The sequence below is a fragment of the Crassostrea angulata genome, chromosome 2 (assembly GCF_025612915.1).
Source record: "Crassostrea angulata isolate pt1a10 chromosome 2, ASM2561291v2, whole genome shotgun sequence".
Taxonomy (NCBI): Eukaryota; Metazoa; Mollusca; class Bivalvia; order Ostreida; family Ostreidae; genus Magallana; species Magallana angulata.
This window is the reverse complement of record NC_069112.1, coordinates 48,144,277-48,152,785: the sequence shown is the minus strand read 5'-3', so window position 1 is coordinate 48,152,785 and position 8,509 is coordinate 48,144,277. Positions and strand designations below refer to the sequence as shown.

Sequence of the window (8,509 nt, the reverse complement as noted above, 5' to 3'; positions counted from 1 at the left end):
CTGGAAACGATTTCTTAGATACACAAGTCTAATGTGGTTGTCCTGTTGACGTGACGTCACACGAGGTCGCACAGAGTGCGGTCGACCTTGGGTGTTGCCAGATTGTTGAAAACGTCTCCATACTGACTGGATGGTGTTCCGATGAACCCCAAAGTGTTTTGCTACAGTATGTTCTGCCATTCCAGCTTGCAGCATCCCAACAGCACGATTTGAACAAAAAATAATATGACAACCACTGCACTGACAAGGAATATATCCAATGAACGACGAAACAAGACAGACCGAAATCCAGGCACATAAACCTCAAAAATTCTCGATAATTATAGACCCTTTTCCTGTTTATGTTATAACATTGCACATGCGCAACCACACACTGTTGGTGATCGAGCAATGCCATTGATCGCATGGAAACGGAGCGTTTTTATAGAACCGATGGATAAGAGTCGCTGTTACGTTGTTACTTTCTTGGATTTACTATCATTTAGCTACTGGGTTGGATGTAGTGCCGCTGGGGTTTTCAAAAAAGATGCAGACGTTGTGCACTCTGTATCAACGACACACGTGTTCGATGTGCATCTGAAGTAAGGCAGCACTATCTGTGCAAAATAATACAGATACTAGCAGGGATGGGGTAATTGAAAAAAATATTTGTAATTGGGTGTAATTAATTACATTTTTCAAAGTAATTGAAAGTCAATGGTAATTGAGTCTGTCTTCAATAACAAGTAATTAAATGTATTTAAATACATTCCAAAAATATTGTGTATTTTCAATTACTTTTCAATTACATCTTAATTACTTTTCTCCAAGTTTAAGATATAATAAAGGTGTCTTATAATGATAATTAGATTTTATACATGTTTGGCATGGACTTTTGTTTATACAATAATTAAATGTCCCATAATGTTTTATATGTTTATACAGTATGACACACTGCCCAGATCTCTAGAGCAATAGGTAAAGATCTAATTTTGTGGAGGTGTGAACTCCTTCAATACCCAAGAACCCCAACTGATTTTAGACTGAACTGAACTGATTTTAGACTCAAGTGAATCAAAATATCTCATTCTTGTGAATTATAGCAATTATTATTTATATACTGATATGCTGTACTGCCAAAAGTTGTACTTTCTCAATAAACACAGTTTTAATATGTGAATAAAAATTAATTCACTATAGAGAAAATATTATTCAGAACCAAAAATGAACTCAATGGTACTTAATGAATTTAATATTAAAGAAAATTTTCAAGAAATCTGATCTGAACTGAACTATACAACCTTAAAAAAAATAACCGTACATAAAGCCCTGTATATATTAATGTCGTTGATATATGTATATGTTCTCAAGATTTAAAAAAAATAAAACTAAAGTAATTGAAATGTGATTAATTACATTTATCAAAGTAATTGAGAGTAATTAATTACATTTTAAAAAATCAATGTAATTGTAATTGAAAGTAATCGATAAAATTGTCAATGTATTTGAAAGTAATTAATTACTTTAATTTTCAAAGTAATTGACTCCAACTCTGGATACTAGTACCTTGGAAATTCTCTCAAAGAATAAATATATTTTGTATTTTATTGATTGTTGTATCCTTTATTCTTGATAACAAACATTTAACTGCAATGTGTAGTTAATGCATTTAGAAGTCCGTGCAACCTGAATGCCTCGATCGGAAAGCATCCGACCTTACCTTTCTCGACCGATATATATACCCCAGTGGCAGTAGAGGAGCGATCGAAACTAATATGGCGACCAAATGCTTTTATGAATTCATGTCAGCTTTAAGGAAATGTTTGTCAGCATCCTATAATGTTTTCTATAATAGTATAGCTCTCTTAGTGCTATGTCAAAAATGACTGACATTTAACTCGTTTTTTACGGTTCCTCGAGTTTTGAAAACACGTTTTGAGTATCGCACAAGCTTTGTTGAGACCCAAGAGAACAAATGATTATAGATTTCAACTAATGACGCCACAATCATCTCGCCATACTTTACAGTCATATCGATCCAATGTTAGGCTATTTTTGCAAAGATGTACAGTAATATATATATATATATATATACTGTACATCTTTGCAAAAATAGCCTAACATTGGATCGATATGATGAATGACAAAAAATAAGTCCAATGCTCAAACATCTTTTATCTCTAGCGCATTCGCCCTACCGGGCTCTTCAGTAGATTTAAAAATAAAGTAAACAAGAACATTATGACGTCAATCTCGTGACGTTAGGTAGGCAACACTATACACACAAATTTGTTGAACCCGTGATTATGACGTTAAAACATAGTGATGTCAAAACATTGTACAAACAAACTGTTGAAGACGTGATTATGACGTCAAAACATAGTAACGTCAAAACATTAAACAGTGCATAAAAAGAGTCAACACAATTATAATAATAAAAGTCCAGTGTCTCTTGTACATAATTATATACATGTTTATATACATGTATATATATGCAGATGTTAAAAATAAATAATATTAAGAATTTAACTTAGGTTTAAACAGTTTAACAAAATGATTTTCTTTAGCTTTACGCAATTGTTCATTGTTTTCTTTCACTTTATAAAAAGGGAAAATATATAACATTCCCTTTCCGCATATATCGTAATGGCCGCTGCATGGTGTGTTCCTCACAGATGGGTCTCTAATCTGCTGCTTGTGGACGCGCACTCTATCCGCGAGTTTGGTTCCAGTTTGTCCTATATAGTTGTCACCACAAGTAGGGCATATATATATATATATATATACTTCCGACTGGATACGAACGTGATGCGAACGGCGTGAAAAATGTATAAAATATATTTAAGATTTTAAGGTGGCTCTATACACCCACAGTTTATTCTAATTTTCTATAGAAGACCACAAAACCTATATTTATTAAATAATTAAAATGATGATAGTGATACTATATGTATTTTTAAAGAACTTTTTAATGTTTTGTCATGTGTTTTTTTTTAAAAATTCAGAAAAGTTAACTATTAACAAATCGAAAAGAATTTTTTTAATCATATGATGATTTTGCAATTTTTTTCGTTTTCCCCAAAACATAATTTTTCATATATTCTTACTCTGTTGACAAAATCAAAAAAATCATCAAAAAAACCTGTTTAATGTTATAAGAAAATGTATTTTACTAAATGTGACATAGAAAATTGAATGAAAACATTGCAAATAAACACGAATATATTTATATCTGTGTGTGTGTGTGTGTGTGTGTGTGGGTGGGTGGGTGGGTGCGTGCGTGCGTGCATATGTGTGACACATCATCTCTTTTTACTCAGAAATTTTCGAAAAAGGAACGAAAAACCCTGATTTCTTTGAGAGAATTATCATTTTTCCTTTTGGAAGTTTCTTGAAACACCTCGCACTATTTTAAGAGTTTTATTTTCAATACTTCTAAAATACTTCTATAATCAATAAATTTGCTAAATCAGACTTTTTTGGTTTAAATATTTTTCGACTAATAATTGAAGATAAGATAGATTTCAATTTAATCGAGGAAGAATATTGGAAGTTTGTGCTTTAAAACATGAACAGATATTACGATTTACAACAAAAACATTCATTTAAACAATAAAATGCTTTCTTTCGGGAAATGAAGGTAGCGACATTGCAGAAAAAATACTTAACTCGCGTTATGAAGGTAGCGACATTGCAGAAAAAATATATAACCCGCAATTTTTTCTTGCAATGATCGCTACCTTCATAACCCGCATGAATCATCAAAGAAAGCATTTTATTGTTTATATTAACATCTCTCTTTTAACTAATTAATAAATTGGTTATGAAAAATAAGTAGAAATCACTAAATTACTGGTAATGTACATAAGTACGTTAGCTAGAAGACACAGCCAAATCGTCTCCTGTGAGACTTTGAGTCTGACATCATCATGATTACTTCGTGCAGTCCGTGATATTTGATAGGTCGCTGAAGGTTTAGACCAATCGATAAACAGGGCGTGTCAATTTCAGACCTGTCAATATCTTCTCAGTTTCAGCCGCTGTAGATTTCGACAAATCGATAAACGGTGCATGTATATTTCAGTCTGGCTGTTTCTATAGAGCTATGCATTAACTATAAGTTTTCGTAAGAAATAGAGGGAATAATACTTGGTAGATGTAAATATTTAACTTTGAAATGTTAATTTTATAAAAATAAAACTCAATGAAGTTTAACTTCACAGGCAACATTGATGGGGTTAAAATATTTTGTAGTAAAATGCCAATTGAATTTTTTGCAATGTTCTATATTTAAGTTTCCTGGCTGAATCCTCTTTTCATGCGATAGACATTTGAAAAAAGCATGCATATTACTTCATGATAATGTTTTCCGCAAAACAGCGTATCAGTGATTTTTATCTTTGAAAACGACTGTTGCATAAGGACATTAGTGTTTGTTTCAGAATTATGTAAATAATATCCAACAAAAGCAGGAAATGATATCATTATGAACATTTAATTGTATAAATATAGCTTTTAATTAAAACGGGTTCCTGTAGTTTGATTTCCAGGCAATCATGTTAACGTTTGCAATAGTATTTTTTTCGTTCAACTTATTTCGATTTATACAAAATCGTTCATGTTTTGGGTATGTATTTAAAAATGTGATATATTAGTAAAAAGGAAAGAAATGACTGTTTCAATTTTCAATTTAACATTTCAGAATTAATGGATGGATTTGTTGTGATGGATATATGCTAAATCAAACAACTGGACAATGTCAAAGTAGGTGATTTACATTTATTAAGTACGTTTTGAATTGTTTCTCAATTATTATTTTAAAAAGTAAATGAAATTAACCAGTGATGGCAAAAAACTGGAAATACCCATATTTTCCAGGACAGTGGGGGAAAATGGTACCAGTATTTCCCGGGATATAAAGTAAAACTACATACTAGTAACTCATACTTAGTCTTAATCAAATTTGTTCGGATGTATACAATAGTACATCTTGTTAGCTATGCCATTTTATCTTAACAAGGTTTAACTAGCCAGTAATGCATTAGGCATCTACCTATATTTACATTCGGTGTATATTTCTCCTTATGTTTGCATTGGAAATGCACAACCTTATATTTCTTGTGATCACACTTAGTCTTGTCAAGGTGAATGAGCACAAGTAAAAACGTCATCACGGTTTTGAATATACATATATTTATTATTGTAAAATTAAATTTGACGTTCAAATTTACAAAACCAATTTGATTTTGCTTATAAAAAATAATCTTTAATTCGTCAATAAAAAGGATTTTTCTCGGCATTTTCTTGCACTATACTTCTAGTCGCAGTAACTTACTAAATTACATAAAAAGATGGCTGTTTTATGTACGTTTCATATCCCTAAAATGTATATAAATGCTTAAAAGCGACAGAACACAAATACTTCGTGCAAATAAACATCAGTATGGATATATATATAAGCAATGGTTACTTATTTTTGAATTTATATAAAACACCAAGGTTGTGCAGACAAATTATCATATAGTATTAAGGCCCGGTACTCAATCTGTCTGCACAGCCTTAATGTGTTATTTGTTTCAAGACTTATGTCAAACATAGGTGCATCTATACAGTTATCAAAAACATGAAACTAAAAGTTCCAGTTTCTTGTTCCTTTAAAATGTGTAAAAATGGGCCAAGAAATTTGTGAAGAATAAACTGTGGCTGTGTAACAACCTCAAAATGCAACACACCGAAGAAAGAGCTAATTAGCCCTACTCAAAGTAAATATCTCCACTAAACAGGAGCACACTCAGCTGTTAATGTGATTTTTTTTATTGTTGCTGGTAACACCTAATATAATTTTAACAATATTTAAGTTTATTTTGTCCTTTGAAGTCTGTAAAATGCAAAACTGGTGGTTGAAAATCTGGACTGAAACTTGTTCTCTACCTGCTATAATTTGCTTTGAAAAATTACTAAAACATTTTAGTGATGTATTTTAAAATATTGTATTCTAATCATCGCCTCCCTATAGGGACTGGCAGCTTGTCAAAATTCCCTCAATACGAAATGTAATGTGAACTTTGTAATGAACATAGAATTGCAGATGAATATCCTTATTAGAATGTTTTAAAATTCAAAGAAATTATATCCTCAAGAAATGTAGAAACACTTAAACATCTATGATTTTTTTTTAATCAATGACGCTGTCTGCCCTCCATTTATCTTTCTGTCTCATGTTTGTATATACTCGTATGTATATAATTGTGTGAAAATCAGTTCTTTTCACCGAGACGGGATATACCGGAATTTACCACTGGTAATTCCCAGCACCGGTATTTCCTGGCAAACCCTGAAATTCACCGACCGTGTGATTACGGGTGCAAACGTGTATAATTATACACGTACATTGTATCCATTGATCTTGTAATGCACCAAACTACTTTAGATATAAATATGTTAACAGTACTGCTTCTAATGTTTGCTTTAATTTTATATATATCTTTATCATAATATGTTTTAGAGTGTCCACTTGGTTACTATCTCAACAACTGTTCTACAAAATGCAGCCCGCCTAACTATGGAGAAGAATGTCAATCTGTTTGTCAATGTCCTGATGTTTACTGTCATTTTGCTACTGGATGTCCTCAACATGATTATTCCTACACAAGTTTAGCTGGAGGTGACACAGCTCGAAAGACAACCTTTTCTTTGAAAGTAACAACATCAAACTTAACTGTCTCATACAGGACCAACGGCCATGCTTTTTCTGATGACGTTAGCAATAATGAAGTCACCAAAGTGACATATTTACCGACAGATACTGACTTGTTCAAAAATGATTTTTTTGTTCAGGTAGTTCAAATTATCTTGAGCTTTATAGGAATTTTTGTCGTTGTTTTCACCATATTTGTTTTTGCCTATATCTATCTTAAATGTTTCCGAAAAAAAAACAAATGAAGGTGAAATTAATAATCATCGAAAGAAAGCTCAATACAAATCTCTACGTTTTAGTTCAGGTGGACCCCAAAGTCAAACGCAGCCAGGACCACAGGAAGTAGCTAGCCAAGTTTGCACTTACCTTACGCCAGTTTTTAAAGATAAGGCAAACAGTGACTTTTGTCACTCGTATGAAAACGTAGAAATCGTTCAAGAAACATCATTTCAAAGACAGCAAAATCGTTACAAACCTGCAAATGAGTCAAATTCCACTCCTGATGCTGGACTAGCAAATGTTTATAGCGAGATTAACCAAGACAATTTGGAAAGTTTGAGTTTAGATGGTGCCTTTAATGACAATGGAAACCAAGAGATATAAATACTTAAAGCTAAATGTCAGCGAAGCTTCTGTATAAATAAGTGAATGTTATCAAATAAAAAACAATAGCAGTCAAGTATAAAATCATTCTTTGATTTACACAATCGCCCTTTGGACTTTGTTTATTGAAAAAAAAAACCTGTACTTGGGCTTGGACTTAATTATCAATTTTTTAGCATTCTTTTTAACTTTGTGTTTAGAACAACAATACAAAATGTTTTTGAATTCACTTCTGGTGTACTAAGTGTATTTTATGTTACCTTTACTACAATTTCACCATTCTAAATGTTGACATTGAATATGATATGTGATAATTAAAGCTTAATTTTGTCATATCTTACTGTATTTTCAAACAGAATCGAACAAATTGTGAACAATGTAAGACCTATTTGCAAGCAGAAATAAGCGTATAATCTAATGCATAAAATAGTTTTTTCTGTATATATACACACTTTTACATTTCAAAAACAGTACAAATATATTTTACTGACATATTGTATATATGAATTAAGAAACTCATTTCTTTGATCACATACATGTGACGTTTTCCATGTTGCGAGTAATCATATTTGCATTTTTACAGCTGTTAGAATTTGAAAAAAAACAAACTTGCATCAATACAGGAAATTATTCATGATTCAATTATTATTTCCCGTACTTTGTATCACAAAACGGCTCAGTTGATTTAATATAAGCTGAATCGGAAATACAATTATACTAAAAATAGTGTGGCAATAAGATATTATACTTGTTAAGATAACAAATCTATTTTAATGCGTTATTCATATATTCTATTACCTAATCAAAGAGATTGTGTTGTTATATTATAGATTAAATTTTTTCGTCTATTCTATATGTGTATTCAATTTTTCTTACCATACTATTTAATTGCCGGACAATAGACTGCGATGTATTGGACAGGCAAATTACGTCGAAAAAAAAAGATCTAGGTTGTGAATTTATATCTAAGCTTAAGCAGATTGTCAATGGTAAACAGATACTTAGGTCACATTCATAGGTGTTGATTTAAAATTATCTGAATGCACAGTGGTATGAAAACATTATGTAAAAACATTTTTGTGAACAATTAATATCAAAAATGAAAATATGCAATAAAACAATTATTTAATGCCTGAGCAGTTAATCGACCAGAATATTTTCCCTTGGTGCAGGAAGAATGTCAGTGTGTTCTATTGTCTTCGGCTCACACACTGAGCTTTTCCCTCCACA

General features: G+C 31.5%; 1 pseudogene; it reads left to right on the top strand.

The window, feature by feature from the left end:
- The first annotated feature begins 4,535 nt into the window (after nucleotides 1-4,535).
- LOC128174437 (uncharacterized) lies at nucleotides 4,536-7,335 on the top strand (annotated as a pseudogene).
- Nucleotides 7,336-8,509: the final 1,174 nt, after the last annotated feature.